Below are 21,453 nucleotides of genomic sequence, written 5' to 3'. Positions count from 1 at the left end.
ACTTCCTTGTCAAATTATGTTCTGAACCAAGAGTAGGATTCACTGATAGCAAAATGTTAAAATAAAAAAGTAGGAGTTCATTCTGTTACACTACAGTATTCAATGTGAGCACATTGCGAGGTCAATGTAATCTTGAACCCCAGTAGCTACACCACTGTGCCACTGGTCCAACATGTGTTTCCACCATAAGGTCTTTTTCAAGGTAAATGAATAAAGAACACATACGTTTGTGTATCAGAAACTACTGATTAGTTCCTTCTACATTTCTCTTCATCAGGGAAATTGTAATTATCACAAATCTTTTTTGAGAAAGCCTTGGGCAACACATTTTTCAGCGTACATTTACAGGGCCTGATTCACAACATTTTGGGAGCAGGTGATGCATGTGCTAGCGCATCTCCGCTTTTGTGCCAAAAAAAGTACCAGCCGAATTCACAAAGGGCATCTGAATGGGCGCATCTTAGAAGCTGTCTCTCGGGCGCCCCTTCCACCCTTTTACCATTTGCACAAACAAGGGGGCTGTTTCTGGGCATCTCAAAGTGCTTCCGAAATGCACAGGCAGGATTTTCTTCAAAATGACCAGAAATCATCGCTCCCCCCTGTGCCTTTTAAAACAGGTGCGGGGGGAGGCACAGATACATTCTGGCCCTGTCATGATTTTCTTTCAAAGTGTTCCTCCCGCAGGTTAAACCCCTGCCAGCTGCCACACTAACCTTTTTTTTATAGTCATTTCACCAAGACGTGCCCTTTAACGGCCCATCTGGGTGGAATAAGCACCCGGCAAGCAAGTGGTTCCTGGGACTCGGGAGCATGCAAAGGGGCTGGGCTGTGCATCTTTGCACCACTGCCCAGCTCTTCCAGAAATGTTCATCTCAAGTAAGGTGATCTTCGCATTTCTCATATAGTGCAAATGAAAGGAGCGTTTTCTGCGCTCCTTTGATTTGCGCTATTATTTGAGAATTGAGCTTATGGCCTGTAGTGGCATGTTCTTTGACACTACACTTATGAATCGGTTCAGAAGCAATCTGAAAATCATGATATGTACAGGTCTGTCAATGTTGTCCACATGCATAACTCAGATCTTTGTCTCTGGCCTGTATGGTCTCTACCATCAGGTTTCCTGCAGATAAACTTCACCAGTAGCCCCCTCAACACTAGTCTTCGAAGGGAGCTTAAAAGCCTGCACGGCTGGAGTAACCCTGGAGGGTGACTTGCACACTGACCTCTGCAACAAGCGAAGAACTCACCAATGGCACCGCTTGTATTTCAGAAGCAACATTAAAGCTGCTTCTAATGAGAGGCAGGTTCATAATTCATTATAATCAGATAATCGTCAAGCAGGATTTGGCAATAGTTCTTAAGCAGCTTTGTTGTTATAGAAATCAATGACTTCATTACCGCCTTGGAGTGTTTCCCTAGAGGCCTTCTTATAAGTAGTGTTGCGTGTGTTTTAAGGTCTGAAGCTGCATCTTCATCTTTAGTACTGCGAACTAAGGGGTACTTACCTCTTGCTGTGTAGCTTGCTTGCTCTCAGTTGAGGCTTGCATTGGCTGCCCTTTGCAGAGTTGCTTGCAGCTTTGCCCATCACAAGCCTCCCAGCTTGTGGTCCAACAGTGATTTCCTTTTACAATAAATCTCTCTATAACATTGTGCAAGACTTTTACCTACCTTCAAGAAGTGCCTGAGCTCCCCTACACTTTGCTAAATTGACATTGGCTGGCCTGGCTCCCTGAAAGACTCTTCTTACCTCTGACTTTGTGTTTAACTATCCCCCCCAAAAAGTCATACATACTTCACTTGTATAGCTGGGAAAGGGTTAATCTACTTTGCATTGGGGGGGTTAAAAAAGTGCTTACCTTGTTAACCATTGTTTCCTTCTCTAACCTTTTCCTTTTTGCCACAACGTCAGTATTACCATTTAAGTGTAAAAAGTGATATATTCATGTCCACAGTGTCCTAGCAATTGAAGTCACCTCAGGGTGTAGGAACATCTGTGTGCCATCCCAAAAGGTTATCTACTTACTTTATTGAACTGAAGGAGGGTATTTTAAAGTGTATTTTTATTGTTGCCAATTGCTCCCTTCTAAAGAAGGCTTATTTTAAAACTGACTGTTAATTTAATAAATAATTATTTAATCAAGAAACCTTGAGTATAAGTGTTAGTTGAATACTTGTCACTGTGAAACTCTATGTTACAACCCTACAGCTCGCATTGACCCCTCTTGAGATAAGCCTGGCTGCTCAGTCACTCTCCCAACTTGTGTAGTCGAGATCTATACCAAAGGTTGGGTTGCCTATTGCCAGGAGGACAAGGCGGTGTAGTCTCCCACAGGGTTACTACATACAATCATGCCTAACACTTCCCTAAAGTGCCAGTAATATATCATAGAGTCGCTTGTTCTATGATCCTCGATCTTGGGCAACTTATTTGGGTATGTATCTGCATCTTCATCCCTAGGCTAAGCCAACCCGTCCTAAAGGACCAGTAATATATCATAGCGTCAGTTGCTCTATGATCCACGGTCTTGGGCAATTGATCGGGGAATGTATCTGCATCTTCATCCCTGGGCTAAGCCAGATTCAGTCGCTCTATGATCCACGGTCTTGGGCAATTGATCGGGGAATGTATGTGCATCTTCATCCCTGGGCTAAGCCAACGTGTCCTAAAGGACCAGTAATATATCATAGTGTCAGTCGCTCTATGATCCACGGTCTTGGGCAATTGATCGGGGAATATATCTGCATCTTCATCCCTGGGCTAACCCAACCTATCCTAAAGGACCAGTAATATATGAAAGTGTCAGTCACTCTATGATCCACGGTCTTGAGCAATTGATCGAGGAAGGTATCTGCATCTTCATCCCTGGGCTAAGCCAGTGTCAGTCGCTCTATGATCCACGGTCTTGGGCAATTGATTGGGGAATGTATCTGCATCTTCATCCCTGGGCTAAGCCAACCCGTCCTAAAGGACCAGTAATTGTTACGCTCACCTGGCTTCCACAGAGGCGTCGATCTGAACTGGACAGCTGCGGTCTCCACCAATGAGACGCGTAGGGCCGAGATGACGGACTGGACTGGCCCACCTAGCTTTGTTTGCTTGGCCCGTAGGAATATTCTTCTGCAAATGGAGAAAGGGAATGAACCACCCGTGGAGTTGAGTGTAAATCCCCCCACTCCCACTGTTCTCCCCACAGATCACCTTTGATGTCCCCTCTTATAGTCTCACCTGATGGTTTGGAAAGATGAGCTCTCCATCCTGCATTGAGCGCAGGGGCGCGTTGATAACCAGTTGCTTCACTGGCTCGAAGGAATTGGTGAGTTCCAGAACAATATTGACTCCGAAAAGTATGTAGTTCGTAGGAGTTCAAATGCCTGACTTTCACTCTTGTCCGATTCCTTGCAGATTGCAGCTTGACCGTAGTGACGAGTTCATCGTGGCAAACGGTAATATTCTGGTAAGGATTTGTATTTCCAACACAGTTTGATAAATAATGTCAATATGTAACCTGTTGCTTTCTCCCTTATTCAGGCACTGAGAGAAAGTATGAAGTCTTGGGGAATAATACCTCCGGCGGTAAAATCAGGTAAGTCTAATGTGGTGAGGAGGGTTCCCCTTGATAGTCCCTTTGTTTCACCTTGCTGTCCTTTTGTTTCCCCTTAGGGGCCGGGGTTGGCGAAGATGCAGTGGAAGCTGCGCCGACCCGTGAAGAGGAATAGTACCCCAGGTGGTAAAATCAGGTAAGTCTATGGGGGGGTAACTAATATTCCTCTGTGTATTCCCTTGGCTCACCTTGCTGTTCTTGTCTACTCCTTAGGTGCCAGAATGCGGCGGGAACATGCAGGAGGATGCGGTGGAATGTGAAGATGCTGCGAAGGCCGGTGAGTTGAGCGCGGCGCTGCAGCAGGCGAGGCGACGCGCATAAAATAGCTTCTTTCTTCCAGCTCAAAGGCGCGATGGATCGGGAATTCAGGTAAGGATCAAAGGTATTGCTCTTGTTCTAACCTTTTCTCTTGCTTTCTCCCTTTTTCTAGGAGCTCCAAACTCGAGGCGGGTGTGGCAGAAGACAGGATGCAGACTTGCAGGCACGTTGAGCGTTACGCTGCTGGATGCAGAATAACGCAAAGCGTGTGCTGCTTTTCGGGCGTGGTTTAAATAGCCTCCAAAGTAGTCCCAGGTAAGTATTCCTCCCCAGCCCCACCCGAGTAAAAAATATTCCCTAGGTAAAATAGTCCCTTCCAAGCCTCATTTGGCTTGGAGCTCTTGCAGCATGGTCTGCATCAGGTAAGTTCTACTCTATAAGCCTGGCGCCTATGGCGCCAGGACTGACTCTCCATATAAGCCTGGCGCCATAGGCGCCAGGTCCGCTCCCAAACAGCCCCTTGCAGGGGTTTTTGGGCTTGCTCAAAATAACTTGATGCCTGCTTCCGGGGTTGCTGGACCTGGTCTGGGTCCCGGGGGTAGGCATCATGACAGTAATATATCATAGCGTCAGTTGCTCTATGATCCACGGTCTTGGGCAATTGATCTGGGAATGTATCTGCATCTTCATCTCTGGGCTAAGCCAACCCGTCCTAAAGGACCAGTAATATATCATAGTTAGTCATTCTATGATCCTCGATCTTGGGCAATTGATCGGGGAATGTATCTGCATCTTCACCCCTGGGCTAAGCCAACGTGTCCTGAAGGACCAGTAGTATATCATAGTGTCAGTCGCTCTATGATCCACGGTCTTGGGCAATTGATCGGGGAATGTATCTGCATCTTCATCCCTGGGCTAAGCCAACCCGTCCTAAAGGACCAGTAATATATCATAGCGTCAGTTGCTCTATGATCCACGGTCTTGGGCAATTGATCGGGGAATGTATCTGTATCTTCATCCCTGGGCTAAGCCAACCCGTCCTAAAGGACCAGTTATATATCATAGCGTCAGTTGCTCTATGATCCACGGTCTTGGGCAATTGATCTGGGAATGTATCTGCATCTTCACCCCTGGGCTAAGCCAACGTGTCCTAAAGGACCAGTAATATATCATAATGTCAGTCGCTCTATGATCCACGGTCTTGGGCAATTGATCGGGGTATGCCTCTCCATCTTCATCCCTGGGCTAAGCCAACTCGTCCTAAAGGACCAGTAATATATCATAGTGTCAGTCGCTCTATGATCCACGGTCTTGGGCAATTGATCGGGGAATGTATCTGCATCTTCATCCCTGGGCTAAGCCAACCCGCCCTAAAGGACCAGTAATATATCATAGTGTCAGTCGCTCTATGATTCACGGTCTTGGGCAATAGATCTGGGAATGTATCTGCATCTTCTTCCCTTGGCTAAGCCAACCCGTCCTAAAGAACCAGTAATATATCATAGAGTTAGTCATTCTATGATCCTCGATCTTGGGCAATTGATCGGGGAATGTATCTGCTTCTTCATCCCTGGGCTAAGCCAACCTGTCCTAAAGGACCTGTAATATATCATTGCGTCAGTCGCTCTATGATCCACGGTCTTGGGAAATTGTTTGGGGAATGCATCTGCATCTTCATCCCTGGGCTAAGCCAACCTGTCCTAAAGGACCTGTAATATATCATAGAGTCAGTCGTTATACGATCCGCGGTCTTGGGCAATTGATAGGGGAATGTATCTGCATCTTCATCCCTGGGCTAAGCCAACCCGTTCTAAAGGACCAGTAATATATCATAGTGTCAGTCGCTCTATGATTCACGGTCTTGGGCAATTGATCCGGGAATGTATCTGCATCTTCTTCCCTTGGCTAAGCCAACCCGTCCAAAAGAACCACTAATATATCATAGAGTTAGTCATTCTATGATCCTCGATCTTGGGCAATTGATCGGGGAATGTATCTGCATCTTCATCCCTGGGCTAAGCCAACCTGTCCTAAAGGACCTGTAATATATCATAGCGTCAGTCGCTCTATGATCTACGGTCTTGGGCAATTGTTTGGGGTATGCATCTGCATCTTCATCCCAGGGCTAAGCCAACCTGTCCTAAAGGACCTGTAATATATCATAGAGTCAGTCGTTCTACGATCCTCGGTCTTGGGCAATTGATAGGGGAATGCATCTGCATCTTCATCCCTGGGCTAAGCCAACCCGTCCTAAAGGACCAGTAATATATCATAGCGTCAGTTGCTCTATGATCCACGGTCTTGGGCAATTGATCGGGGAATGTATCTGCATCTTCATCCCTAGGCTAAGCCAATGTGTCCTGAAGGACCAGTAATATATCTTAGCGTCAGTCGTTCTACGATCCTCGGTCTTGGGCAATTGATAGGGGAATGCATCTGCATCTTCTTCCCTGGGCTAAGCCAACGTGTCCAAAAGAACCAGTAATATATCATAGAGTTAGTCATTCTATGATCCTCGATCTTGGGCAATTGATCGGGGAATGTATCTGCATCTTCATCCCTGGGCTAAGCCAACCTGTCCTAAAGGACCTGTAATATATCATAGCGTCAGTCGCTCTATGATCCACAGTCTTGGGCAATTGTTTGGGGTATGCATCTGCATCTTCATCTCTGGGCTAAGCCAACCCGTCCTAAAGGACCAGTAATATATCATAGAGTTAGTCATTCTATGATCCTCGATCTTGGGCAATTGATCGGGGAATGTATCTGCATCTTCACCCCTGGGCTAAGCCAACGTGTCCTGAAGGACCAGTAGTATATCATAGTGTCAGTCGCTCTATGATCCACGGTCTTGGGCAATTGATCGGGGAATGTATCTGCATCTTCATCCCTGGGCTAAGCCAACCCGTCCTAAAGGACCAGTAATATATCATAGCGTCAGTTGCTCTATGATCCACGGTCTTGGGCAATTGATCGGGGAATGTATCTGTATCTTCATCCCTGGGCTAAGCCAACCCGTCCTAAAGGACCAGTTATATATCATAGCGTCAGTTGCTCTATGATCCACGGTCTTGGGCAATTGATCTGGGAATGTATCTGCATCTTCACCCCTGGGCTAAGCCAACGTGTCCTAAAGGACCAGTAATATATCATAATGTCAGTCGCTCTATGATCCACGGTCTTGGGCAATTGATCGGGGTATGCATCTCCATCTTCATCCCTGGGCTAAGCCAACTCGTCCTAAAGGACCAGTAATATATCATAGTGTCAGTCGCTCTATGATCCACGGTCTTGGGCAATTGATCGGGGATGTATCTGCATCTTCATCCCTGGGCTAAGCCAACCCGCCCTAAAGGACCAGTAATATATCATAGTGTCAGTCGCTCTATGATTCACGGTCTTGGGCAATAGATCTGGGAATGTATCTGCATCTTCTTCCCTTGGCTAAGCCAACCCGTCCTAAAGAACCAGTAATATATCATAGAGTTAGTCATTCTATGATCCTCGATCTTGGGCAATTGATCGGGGAATGTATCTGCTTCTTCATCCCTGGGCTAAGCCAACCTGTCCTAAAGGACCTGTAATATATCATTGCGTCAGTCGCTCTATGATCCACGGTCTTGGGAAATTGTTTGGGGAATGCATCTGCATCTTCATCCCTGGGCTAAGCCAACCTGTCCTAAAGGACCTGTAATATATCATAGAGTCAGTCGTTATACGATCCGCGGTCTTGGGCAATTGATAGGGGAATGTATCTGCATCTTCATCCCTGGGCTAAGCCAACCCGTTCTAAAGGACCAGTAATATATCATAGTGTCAGTCGCTCTATGATTCACGGTCTTGGGCAATTGATCCGGGAATGTATCTGCATCTTCTTCCCTTGGCTAAGCCAACCCGTCCAAAAGAACCACTAATATATCATAGAGTTAGTCATTCTATGATCCTCGATCTTGGGCAATTGATCGGGGAATGTATCTGCATCTTCATCCCTGGGCTAAGCCAACCTGTCCTAAAGGACCTGTAATATATCATAGCGTCAGTCGCTCTATGATCCACGGTCTTGGGCAATTGTTTGGGGTATGCATCTGCATCTTCATCCCAGGGCTAAGCCAACCTGTCCTAAAGGACCTGTAATATATCATAGAGTCAGTCGTTCTACGATCCTCGGTCTTGGGCAATTGATAGGGGAATGCATCTGCATCTTCATCCCTGGGCTAAGCCAACCCGTCCTAAAGGACCAGTAATATATCATAGCGTCAGTTGCTCTATGATCCACGGTCTTGGGCAATTGATCGGGGAATGTATCTGCATCTTCATCCCTAGGCTAAGCCAATGTGTCCTGAAGGACCAGTAATATATCTTAGCGTCAGTCGTTCTACGATCCTCGGTCTTGGGCAATTGATAGGGGAATGCATCTGCATCTTCTTCCCTGGGCTAAGCCAACGTGTCCAAAAGAACCAGTAATATATCATAGAGTTAGTCATTCTATGATCCTCGATCTTGGGCAATTGATCGGGGAATGTATCTGCATCTTCATCCCTGGGCTAAGCCAACCTGTCCTAAAGGACCTGTAATATATCATAGCGTCAGTCGCTCTATGATCCACAGTCTTGGGCAATTGTTTGGGGTATGCATCTGCATCTTCATCCCTGGGCTAAGCCAACGTGTCCTGAAGGACCAGTAATATATCATAGTGTCAGTCGCTCTATGATCCACGGTCTTGGGCAATTGATCGGGGAATGTATCTGCATCTTCATCCCTGGGCTAAGCCAACCCGTCCTAAAGAACCAGTAATATATCATAGAGTTAGTCATTCTACGATCCTCGATCTTGGGCAATTGATCGGGGAATGTATCTGCATCTTCTTCCCTTGGCTAAGCCAACGTGTCCTGAAGGACCAGTAATATATCATAGCGTCAGTTGCTCTATGATCCACGGTCTTGGGCAATTGATCGGGGTATGTGCCGTAAGCAGGTAATCCTTGGCCAGGCTTCGAGAGCGTCGACTAACCTCTTCAGGTGACCAGCAAGGAATTAAAGGAAGTTCCATAAGGCATGGCTTTCCAGGTGTCCTAAGTTCTCATCCGGAGAGAGAATTACAAGCATGAATAAAAAAAAAAGAATAATACAAAAAATAAAGAATAATGTACACGCAAGTGGCTGCAAATCCATGTGTCCATCCGCAGATCAATACGTTCAGTCAGGAAGGTCATATCGTGTGAAGCTCACAGAAGTACAGCTTGAACAGGGGCACAGCTGGGGAACCATCAAGAAATGAATGAAGACTGGGTCCAGGTGACCTTTACATCCCAACCCTGTACCGCCCGCCCCCCATCCGCCCTGCAAGCCTCTGCACCCCCTCACGCAATGTCCTACCAAGTCTAAAGCCAGTTCTAACCTGAATTCTGATGCGCTTCGGGTCTCTGGGACCTGCTTAGAGATTACGATGCTGGAAACCAGTCCATTAATGTGCAACTCGAGTTGTGTTTGAATCCTCTTTAGAAGCCCAACACGTGTTTCGCACCTTGAGCTTCCACAGGGCCTTAGTGGTAAGCCAGTAATTTGGCATTGCAGTCCTTCCAAGTCTCCCCTTACTAGCCTGTCCTTCGGAGTATAGCCATGTTGTGTACACTATGCACACACATGCTTACATATTGGTGAGGCAGGCACCTGTGACTTCCTCAGTTTGATCCAAAAGCAGACCGGACTAAAGTCTTTTGTCACTGTGACTTGCAGGACATAGAGGGTCATATTAAGGAATCTTTCTACCAGTGAAGAACATTTGCACCGAATGCAAAAACCTTTTGTTTCATGCCTTTTTGCACCAGAACAATTTTTTTCTGAGTGAAAACAGCACTGATACAAAGTGCCTGTACAACCGGCGCACATTGTGTGAGTAGGAGCCGGTCTTATCTTATCTCAGCTTATCCGTGGGGACTTAGGAAGTGCACCTTTTGCCCCCGCGATGGAGACATTTCCCAGTAAACACATAATAATAAAGTGTCCAGCTTAAGTAGAGAGAAAGGGGAAAGTATTGTGATAGGCTTTTTCAGAAAGACCGAAAACTACAGTTGCATCGAAGCTCTAAGGCGGTGACTTCCTGAGCCTAAGGCCCACCACAGAGATACACCGCACAAGGCACACCACAGAGATGAACCGTACAAGGCCCACCACAGAGATAAAGATGCACCGCACAAGGCCCACCACAGAGATAAAGATGCACCACACAAAGCCCACCACAGAGATGCACCGCACAAGGCCCACCACAGAGATAAAGATGCACCGCACAAAGCCCACCACAGAGATAAAGATGCACCGCACAAGGATCACCACAGAGATGCACTGCACAAGGTACACCACAGAGATGAACCGTACAAGGCCCACCACAGAGATAAAGATGCACCGCACAAGGCCCACCACAGAGATAAAGATGCACTGCACAAAGCCCACCACAAAGATGCACCGCACAAGGCCCACCATAGAGATGCACCGCACAAGGCTCACCACAGTGATGCACCGCACAAGGCCCACCACAGAGATGCACCACACAAGGCCCACCACAGAGATGCACCGCACAAGGCTCATCACAGAGATGCACCGCACAAGGCCCACCACAGAGATGCACCGCACAAGGCCCACCACAGAGATGCACCGCACAAGGCACACCACAGAGATGCACCGCAAAAGGCTCACCACAGAGATGAACCGCACAAGGCCCACCACAGAGATGCACGGCACAAGGCTCATCACAGGGATGCACTGCACAAGGCCCACCACAGAGATGCACTGCAAGAGGCTCACCACAGAGATGCATCGCACAAGGCCCACCACAGAGATGCACCGCCCAATGCCCACCACAGAGATGCACCGCACAAGGTACACCACAGAGATGCACCACACAAGGCCCACCACAGAGATGCAACGCACAAGGCTCACCACAGACATGCACCCCACAAGGCCCACCACAGAGATGCACCGCACAAGGCTGCACCGCACAAGGCCCACCACAGAGGTGCACTGCACAAGGCTCACCACAGAGATGCACCGCACAAGGCCCACCACAGAAATGCACCGCACAAGGCCCAACACAGAGATGCACCGCACAAGGCTCACCACACCACAGAGATGCACCGCACAAGGCCCACCACAGAGATGCACCGCACAAGGCCCACGACAGAGATGCACTGCACAAGGCCCACCACAGAGATGCACTGCACAAGGCCCACCACAGAAATAAAGATGCACCGCACAAATCCCACCACAGAGAAGCACCGCACAAGGTACACCACAGAAATGCACCACACAAGGCCCACCACAGAGACGCACCACACAAGGCCCACCACAGAGATGCACCGCACAAGGCCCACCACAGAGATGCACCGCACAAGGTACACCACAGAGATGCACCACACAAGGCCCAACACAGAGATGCACCGCACAAGGCTCACCACAGAGATTCACCGCACAAGGCCCACCACAGAGATGCACCGCACAAGGCTCACCACAGAGATGCACCGCACAAGGCCCACCACAGAGGTGCACCGCACAAGGCTCACCACAGAGATGCACCGCACAAGGCCCACCACAGAGATGCACCGCACAAGGCCCAACACAGAGATGCACGGCACAAGGCTCACCACACCACAGAGATGCATCGCACAAGGCCCACCAGAGAGATGCACCGCACAAGGCCCACGACAGAGATGCACTGCACAAGGCCCACCACAGAGATGCACTGCACAAGGCCCACCACAGAGATAAAGATGCACCGCACAAATCCCACCACAGAGAAGCACCGCACAAGGTACACCACAGAAATGCACTGCACAATGCCCACCACAGAGACGCACCACACAAGGCACACCACAGAGATGCACCGCACAAGTCCCACCACAGAGATGCACCGCACAAGCAGATGAGACCTGAGTAGGCGATTCAAAAGAGATTTTAGAAAAGTGCAGTGCTATGTGCACAGAAAGGCTGACAGTGCATCGTGCATAATTCCATCACCTGCATGTGAGTATGTACCTTATATATAGGGAGTTCACCAGGCACTTGGCATAGGATGGCAGCCCCTAGGCATGTGAGGCAGCACCTAGGCATATGATGGCAGCACCTAGCCATGTGAGGCAGCACGTAGGCATGTGAGGCAGCACCTTTCATACAGTGACTAGACCACGCATAGGAGTCATTAGAGGTCGTCAGAGGTTTTTCAGACTTTTGCGTGGGATGCATTTTGCATATAAGGGCAGATTCTACACATGTGAGGCTGCCCCTTGTGTAACTTAGCCATAACCGGGCTATGATATACCAAGTGTATTGGACGGCGTTTCGGAGGAATTTGAGACTGCACTTGGCATATTGTGGCAGCTACTGGACATGTCAGGCTGTACCTTACCTATTATGATATAACTGGCCAATTAGGCCATAATAGGCCCAAGATTGCAGTATGTGCACATAGTAGAAACACGTGGCATGTCATGGCAATACCTGAGAGTGTAGCGCTGCACTATGCATGTAATGACTATGCGCTATGTATCACCTGATGCTATAACTACCATCAGGTGGCAGTGACTGCCCATATAGGGGTGTATTGGCAAATGACGGCCGCACCCATGGCTTATTTTGGATCTGCTGGGTGCCCCTCTGTCATATCATGAACCCCCCTGGCACATCAAGGCAGCACATTAGTTGAATTATGGTTGGAAACTAAAATAGCCTTTTGTCTGCTTTTCTATTTACCATTTCATTAATCGTGGGTACATGTAAGTTGGTTGTAAAACAACAATTTCACTTATGGGTGTGTCACTAAAGGTCACGTGACATCACTTAATTGAAGTCATCAGAGTCAACGGGCGTGTGACATCACTTCCTGTGATGTCATTGGGGGTCATGGCACTTCCACTGTCCCTGGCTTTTTGGTGAATTGACCTTCTCGCCAACTTCAGGCGCTTGAAAGTGATCCCACGGGGTGCATCCCCTATGGTTTCCTGGGATGGGCCTGGCAAGATGGATGCACTGGCCCCAGTCATGGGCAAGGACACACAGGCGGAGGTACCCAGATTCCAGGACTGAGCCGCAAGTGCATAGAATGCGGCTGCATATTAAGGAGGAACCGAGGAGGCAGCACCGGCGGCTTGAGGAGGAACCGAGGAGGCAGCACCGGCGGCTTGAGGAGGAACCGAGGAGGCAGCACCGGCTGCTTGAGGAGGAACCGAGGAAGCAGCACCGGTGGCTTGAGGAGGAACCGAGGAGGCAGCACCGGCGGCTTCAGGAGGAACCGAGGAGGCAGCACCGGCAGCTTGAGGAGGAACCGAGGAGGCAGCACCGGCGGCTTGAGGAGGAACCGAGGTGCCAGCACCGGCGGTTTGAGGAGGAAACGAGGAGGCAGCACCGGCGGCTTCAGGAGGAACCGAGGAGGCAGCACCGGCAGCTTGAGGAGGAACCGAGGAGGCAGTACCGGCGGCTTGAGGAGGAACTGAGGTGCCAGCACCGGCGGTTTGAGGAGGAAACGAGGAGGCAGCACCGGCGGCTTGAGGAGGAACCGAGGAGGAAGCACCGGCGGCTTGAGGAGGACCCGAGGAGGCAGCACCGGCGGCTTGAGGAGGAACCGAGGAGCCAGCACCGGTGGCTTGAGGGGTACCGAGGAGGCAGCACCGGCGGCTTGAGGAGGAACCGACGAGGCAGCACCGGCGGTTTGAGGAGGAACCGAGGAGGCAGCACCGGCGGCTTGAGGAGGAATCAACTAGGCAGCACCGGCAGCTTGAGGAGGAACTGAGGAGCCAGCACCGGCAGCTTGAGGAGGAACCGAGGAGGCAGCACCGGCGGCTTGGAGTGCGCGGTGTCCTGGGTGAACAAGCTGGACGGCGGTCAGAGACATAGGATTGGACCTTAGACCAGCTGGCGAAGCGGGAAGCTTCCGCGCAGGTGGCCTGCAAAGTGTTAAGGAGGGCCACGGGTGAGATGAGCAAGAAAAGACTTAATGGCAAAAGAGAAATCATTTCACTGTAAAGTTCATGCGGGATAAACTAGTGATCCCAACGGGAAAGGAATATGGGGGGGAGGGAGAAGAAAAGCAGGGGATACCTCATGGGTTGACAGAGAGTGCAGATACGCGGAAAGGGTACTCAACCAGGCTGTAAGCGGAAGCACCATTCTGGCCACACCCCTCCATGAACTAAAGTGTGCCTACAAAAAACGGTTAAAAGAAAAGAAATATCAGTTCGCAGGAAAACAGTGGGACTGCTTACACATTGTGGTCCACGAAAGGTCCCACGCAACAATGCGATAGATTAGTCGTGTCAGGACCGGCTCACCGTCTGCTATTCAGCATGGACCAAGCAATTGAAATACTGCATTTAAACTTTACCAGCGATCAATATTACAAACAAGAAATACTAAATGGCAGACTTTTAATTTTCCAATGAACAAAGGAAGTTCAGCCTGCTCCCAGGCATAAAGCATCAGAGTTGGGCAGGTCCCAAATCTCGCCTTCCAAGCTTTGGCAAGTGCAGTGTCACAACAATCAATATACGCCCTGAAGACGACCCCCGAGTGTCGAAACACGTGTTGGCATTTTTGAAATACCAATCTGCCCGTAACTGACTTAGTTCATGGGACAATTCACTGAGTTCACAATGTCATGTTATATCCTGTTCTGTTAGGGCAACTTTCCAGTATCATGACCATTCATGACCTTCCAGTCTAACGTGACAACTCACTGGAGTTCGTGTCATTTGTTGGTTTACAATATAATTCTATCTTATGATTTGTTAGGGGACTTTTTGAGAGTTTTTTTGGCAACTGCGCATTTCAGTGCCCCTACAAGGGTGAATCTGCATCACACACATCAGCGAATCCATGCAGAGTATTGTTGAACACACTGAGCCCTTCATGTGCTCCTATAATTGCTTCATTGTCTCTGGAAGTGAGCGCGGGTTGCGAGGATCCACGGAAATGTCCAAGCTCCTGCAACAGGAGCTCACTAGTACCAATCTTCATAAAGGGTTAAATGAGAGCTCCCCACCGCTATCGGCCAATCTCCCTTCTTGACATATCAAGTAAACCATTCACGGGCTGTCTGGCGGCGCGGGCACTCATGTGGGCATCAGAGCATGGGAACTTATCAGACAACCAAGCAGCGTTTAGGGAAGGGTTTTCTGCACTGGACCAATGTAAACCATTCTTGAAAAATACACAAAGCTTAGAGGGTGAAAAGTTTCTGTTGCATTCCTCGATTTAGCAAAAGCGTTTGATTGAGTCGACAGGAATCTTTTGTGGGAAACCTAAACGAGGGGTACCGGCGGGACTGTCACAGATGATACATTCCAGGTGGGGGGGTGGGGGTGCGTACACAAAGGGTGCCCTCTGGCCCCTCGTTCATTCTCTCTTTTTTTCTTTGGTTCTAACCCACACGACGCTCCTGCAGGATTATGCCAGCATCTATAAAAGGGGTAAATGACAGTGCCCTGCGCTATGCAGACACTACAGCACGGATCGGACTCGCAGAAGGGGGGCTGCAGCAGAGTTCGCACCATGCAGCCACATCTTTAAAGAATCTTAAGCTGACACTGAACTTATCTAGACCAAAGACTGTAGTATTGGGCAGTGGCAAAAGGCGGCGTAAGTCATACATCAGCCAAGAAAGAATAGAAGAGGCGCCATCGCACGGATAGCTTGGGGTGGTCAGGCAGATGGAAGTAAGCCTAAGGGGGCTTCAAAGGTTTTACTATTTGTACAGGTTGGGGGGAAGACTGGACAAGTTCTTAGGAGTGCTGCACCTCAAGAACAATACAGCTAGGCTGCATGGAAGCGAATGATAGGGTTATTCCCCCTGTGCAAAACTGGACGTGGCGCAGAAGGTCTTCCTGAGAACCAGGGGCGTTGCTGGGGGGGGGGCTAAAGGGGCTATAGCCCCTGATATTTTGGTTGTAGCCCCAGATAGAATCTCAGGAGCTACAGCCAAAAGACTAGCTAGCCCCCAGTCCCAACAGTTCTGACATCAGCGTAGCCCCGGGTCTTTTCCAGACCTAGCAACTCCCCTGCTGAGAACCCTGGCAGATGCGCTGCGACCGACGCGACGCGCGCTGGGCTCTCCGAGCATGGGGCGACCGGCCGCAGCCGAATGGCTCAGTTTCCCCTGAAAGTACATCACGATGCGTGTGTGAAACCCGACCTAAGGAACGCCCTGATGGAAATGTCAAATTGTACTGTAAAGGGCAAATATCACTGCTCTCTGAGGGGGTGGCCCTGTTGGGAAAATGGGGGCTGTGCAATACAGAGCTTTTACGCACACCATTGAAAGGGCGAAGGAGAAGCCTGGCTTTAGAATGTGCTGATAAAGAGGAATGGGCTCATACCCAGGGGTGTATGTTAAGGCTCCGATTAAGAAAGTGTACAGGGAGAGCTGTGCTGTAAGAACCCCCCGAAATGTGACTATAGAACTCAATTCTCATGAGTGCAGGAACACTATTTGAATGATCAGGTCACATGTTTTACGGGTGCCTACCAGGACCACATGGTTTGGTGTGGAGAGGAAATGTCCATGTGGGCATGTGGGAATGGCAATGCCCAGGCACCATTCACATTTCCAAGAGGAACATGGTGAAGACCGCATTTCCGAAGGAATAACGTCAAACATTGTGCAGGGGATATGCTTTCAATAATGCACTCAACAGATGAGAATACTATGTCTGATATCGCATCTTATGCGAAGGAATCGATGGGGGTGTAGATGTGCATTTATTTGATAGGACTGTTTTATAAGTGTCATTTTATAGTATGTGTTGTTTTACAATGGATGCTAATGGTTTATGCTGAATAAACATTGATTGACTGACTAATGGGAAAACGGATTACAACGAGTTATTTCCTGTTTCTTGTACCAGAAAGACAGGGCTACAGTTAATGTTCCAGGCACTGCCAATACCTATTCCAGCCTCTCACCTTCAGGACAGCACTCGGGACATCCAAAGGAGTTTAGTCAGATATGTATGCGATAGAAAATAAATTGTAGAGAAGCAGCTGTACATGTCATTTACACATCCCGCCCCCTTACCTACGTCATAGTGTGGTGTCCATCCCCCGTTCCAGGGGCTGGAAATTGGGGATGAAGGCCATTAGCCCCTGGGTGCCAAATTATGGATTTTCCTTCCTACAACGGGATGCATGCAGCATCCTGCTGTAGGAACGAAAATCTTTTTCCAAGATGGCCACCATGGAAAGAGAATGCTGGCCTCAATACAAAGTCCCTCTTCCCTTTCCATGGCTGCCTGAGGGACGCGAGGGGAAGGAGTGGATGTAGTGGGGTGTGGTGGAGGGGAGGGAAAAAAAAGGGGACGGCGAGTGGGGGGAAAATGGCGGTGGTGGGAGCCGGCCATCAGGCGGGTTGGAACGCGGTCTTGTACTGGCGATTCAAGCCCATGTTCCTAGCCATCTGATTGGCTGGCTCCCTCCACCCAGGTGCTAATGGAAGAACAACAAGATATTACTATGCTTGACACCGGCTATCATCCCAATACTGCCTTAAAGATGTGAAAGACATTATGCGCTCAGACAGCCCTATCGAATGTACCCTCGAACTGAAGTGGTAGAAGGAAGATTGCAGACACCACTGAACATAGAAGCGCTATACATAAGATATGGTAGGTGTGAAGTGACGTCATGAAGAGAAGACAAGAGGACATACTGAAACGGTATACTAATACTTAAAGAATGAAGATGTGATTGAAGTAATAAAGTAAACTATATGAAGAAACAATATAAAAAAGAAGATTAAAAAGAGAAGAAGTAAATGTATATACGCAGAAACGCAAGGTAGATGAGGCACATAGAAGCTTGCTAAAGTAGAAAATATAACCCGGCTAAAGCAGCCATGATGAGAAGATGGACGTCGGTTTTGTATAATAGAGCAGAGCTGACAGGCACTGGAATAACAGCTTTGCGCAAGAACAAAGAATATGTGTTTGGCTAAGGATCAAGAATGCTGCAGCGGGAGGCAACTGCGAGGTACAAAAGGAGACAAAGGGGATAAGCCATGTACATAAGACATATTTCGCTTAGATTAAGCAAAGGAGTGAACATCTGCGAGTACCAAGTATTGGACAATTAAATATGAAGAGAGCCTATGCAAGGCAGAGCAACCAAGTCTCCAGAGGCCAAAGAGAGTAATAGCACCCAGCATAATTAAAGCAAATAACACTAAATGAAAATGGAGAAATCATGGTCTCTTCACACCTGGTGCAAGACCAGAGAGCAAGGCCTATTCATAATGCTCCAGATGAAGGTATCAGTGTGCCTTAACCCCCTTTAAAGTTCTGTAGAAGAGAACAGTCAGCAAGGTCAACTACAAAGAAGAGACCTTGGTTTAGGGCCGAGCTGATGAGAGATGGTAGGCTAATTGGCCCAAGTGGGCAGTTGTCTGATGTTGGTCTCCGCAGCTGGGGTTCATTTTGCTTACGTGCTGCTAACAAGCCGAATGTCCAACGTTGGTAGAAGGTGTCACCAATCAGGATGGCCTATGCGATGGTGGACCATACATTGTTGCAGAAGCCAATCGCTACTATTGTCCTACTAATATCTGTATTATACGTAGTTAGAGGTTGTTCCAGGCATGTCTACTCAAGAAGGGGCAGCCAATAATGTTACTAACACGTATAAAAGCTATAGGTATATATGTTCCCCTAACTAATCCCTCCGCCCAATAGGTTTTTACTGTTTGCAGGATGACTTCATAGCTGACGTACATTGAGGCATAAAGCCTTTGTGGAATGCAAATGTATTGGAGAGAGAATAAGCTGCGACTTGTTATGCTTGCCAGATTTCCCTACTTTATTGAATTGATGATAAAGTAGTACTTAGCCATTTTCTTTGAGTCTGTCTGGTTATTTGGGCCTGAGATCAGTTATTGTAGTAATCCCACTCTGCACTTGGAACACTCAAGGTGCTACTGCATATTTTGGTAGCGGTGCGGATGGTTCAAGATCCAGACCCTCAGATTTTTTACATCTTCTGCCATCAACCGGAAGACTGCAGAGTTTGCCGGGGAGAGCGATAGCAAAACACGTGTAACCTGCGACGGTGGGCAGGTGCCTCTTTGTAGAAATGAATGGGCCTCATTACAAGGTTGGCGGTAAAGCAAAAAGGATGCCGGTATGATAATACCGGCATCGTTTACTGCTCTGGTGTATTCTGACCCGGCAACCCGGTATTAGCGGCATCCTAAATAACGGCGCAGCTAATAGCGGCATGGGCGTGCACACGTGCCCCATTCAGGGAGCAAATACTGGCATGTCAGTAATAGGGGGGCATCCCAACCCACGCGGACATGCAAATACCGGTATTGTGAAGCCGCTAATCACGGACTGCACGATGCCGGCCAATCAGGCATCGCGGACCTACCGCAAAAAGCAATCAGGAAACACGCCAGCTGCCACAGGTGCACACAATCCTCACAGGTGGAAGCAATGGAGGCTGGGCCAATATAAAATGAGCACACCCACACACCACACCCCTTCCAACACCAAAATGCCACTACTAGCTGTTGCAATCATGGCGCTGGAGGACATGCCAATACTGCTACAACTACAGCAACAACACTAACTACAACAACAACTGCAGCAGCAACAACAGGCAGCACAGAGGAGACGCAGCAGGAGAAGGAGAGTGAGACATGCCCAACAAATACCACCAGCGCAGCCAGCAGTGCCTCGTAGACAGCCACCAATCCCTCGCACCAGACCGAGCCCATTCAACCTAACCCCTGAGCAGATCCACACCCTGTACCGGTTGGACCGGGACACCATCACCACCATAGTGGACATGATACACAATGGCATAGACAGCCTCATAGAAATACGCACTGCCATCCCCCCGCTACTAAAGGTGGTGTCCATGCTCCACTTCCTGGCCACAGGCACCTATCAACACACAGTGGGTCAGCTGCATGGCATTTCACAACCACAATTTTTGCGCATGTTGAACCAAGTGCTGGATGCCCTCCTGAAGCATGCAAGCACCCACATATCCCTACCACGGACTGGCCAGGAGATAGCCGACACCAAAGTAGGCTTCCATGCACTGGCAGGCATGCCCCATTGTGTTGGTGCCCTGGACTGCACCCATGTTGAATTGGTAGTCCCCCATGCCATAGAGGTGGTGTACCGCAATCGCAAGCAATGCCACTCCATCAATGTGCAGATGGCATGTGACTCCAGCAAGATCATCACACATTGCTGCGCCCGATATCCCAGATCAACACATGATGCCATGGTACTGCACAACTCCACCCTACTCCGTCACATGGAGCTACATGCTGGACCACGTGCCTGGCTGCTTGGTGAGTTGCACAACTGGGCCATGGCAGTGCACTGGTGTACTGATGTGTAGGGATGCATACTCCACCTGGTTGGGAAAGGGGTGGGGGATGCATATCCCACCTGGGTGGTAATTGTCAGTGATTGGAGAATGCATGTAGAGCTAAACACTCCAGACCTGAACCTCACAAACGGAACATGACACATCACTGGCACAAATTAAACAAATAATGCACATCAATGACAACAAGTAAGAGGCACAACCAGGCCACCATGGTGATGGCAAGCAATGCATGACTGTACAGGATGGCAACTGGGCCAATGTGGCTAGTGTGACCATGCATAGAACTAACTGCTTGAATGGGAGGCTAAACATTGTCGTACTACCACAGTACATCCGCCTCAGCATGCATGGTTACACCCTGCATCATCTATTGAACGCCATCCAGAATAACAGACCTCATAACAGTTTAGAATGCATCTAGGTGACAATTTTGCATACGTACAGGGACATGCACATGTCCACACCAAATAGCTGCCGCCGTGACTGTGCTTCCTGAAGGTGCCAGCTCAGAGTGACACACACCTATTTGTATTTGCTTGCAGGTGACGGAGGATATCCCTTGAGGCCGTGGCTACTTACCCCTGTGCGGAACCCGCAGAACAGCTATGAAGAGGAGTACATTCGTGTGCACACCCGCACCCGTGTTGTGATAGAGCAGACCTTTGGCCTGTTGAAGGCGCGCTTCCGCTGCCTAAGCAGGTCTGGTGGAGGACTCCTATAAAGGCCTGAGAAGTTGGCAAAGATCACCATGGCCTGTGTCATGCTGCACAACATATGCATCCGGAGAAATGTACCACTGCCACCTGACATTGACATGCATGCCCCGGGTGAGGATGATGAGGATGGAGACGGAGGTGAAGTACCCCCCTGCTAGTACATGATGCATGGGATGGCCATGCAGTACGCCAAGCACATATTCACAAATACTCCTGACCCACAGGGACCATGAAAGACATGTGTCAGTCAGAAACTGGGATAATGTGGACATGCACACAGGGAATGTTGGAAGTTGGGGACTGAACACCGTAACACATTAAATGGATGCACACGAAAATAACAATGTCCAGCCATGGATTTTTCTTATCACAACGTGTGTATTATTTACAACAGCAAAAATGTGCCCACTCCCCCTCCCTAACCCCCCCAACAAACTCCCAGACCCCCCAACAAACTCTCAGACCCCCCCAACAAACTCCCAAACCCCCCAAACAAACTCC

Source organism: Ambystoma mexicanum, chromosome 6p (genome assembly GCF_040938575.1).
Source record: "Ambystoma mexicanum isolate Mex_15411 chromosome 6p, UKY_AmexF1_1, whole genome shotgun sequence".
Lineage (NCBI taxonomy): Eukaryota > Metazoa > Chordata > Amphibia > Caudata > Ambystomatidae > Ambystoma > Ambystoma mexicanum.
The sequence above is the reverse complement of the archived record's forward strand: the minus strand, read 5'-3'. Positions refer to the sequence as shown.